Below are 563 nucleotides of genomic sequence, written 5' to 3' on the forward strand. Positions count from 1 at the left end.
GATGGTAGAGGTATGACTGTAAACATACACACGATGGTAGAGGTAGTTTACAGTCAATACACATGTTTACAGTCATACCTCTACCATCGTGCGTGTTATGTTTACAGTCATACCTCTACCATCGTGTGTATGTTTACAGTCATACCTCTACCATCGTGTGCATGTTTACAGTCATACCTCTACCATCACGTGTGTATGTTTACAGTCATACCTCTACCATCGTGTGTGATGGTAGAGGTATGACTGTAAACATACACACGATGGTAGAGGTATGACTGTAAACATACACACGATGGTAGAGGTATGACTGTAAACATACACACGTGATGGTAGAGGTATGACTGTAAACATACACACGATGGTAGAGGTATGACTGTAAACATACACACGATGGTAGAGGTATGACTGTAAACATACACACGCGATGGTAGAGGTATGACTGTAAACATACACACGATGGTAGAGGTATGACTGTAAACATACACACACGATGGTAGAGGTATGACTGTAAACATACACACGTGATGTGGGACATGAGATTAATATCTCATACTGGAAGAGTT

Source organism: Priapulus caudatus, unplaced genomic scaffold (assembly GCF_000485595.1).
Source record: "Priapulus caudatus unplaced genomic scaffold, Priapulus_caudatus-5.0.1 Scaffold1434, whole genome shotgun sequence".
Lineage (NCBI taxonomy): Eukaryota > Metazoa > Priapulida > Priapulimorpha > Priapulimorphida > Priapulidae > Priapulus > Priapulus caudatus.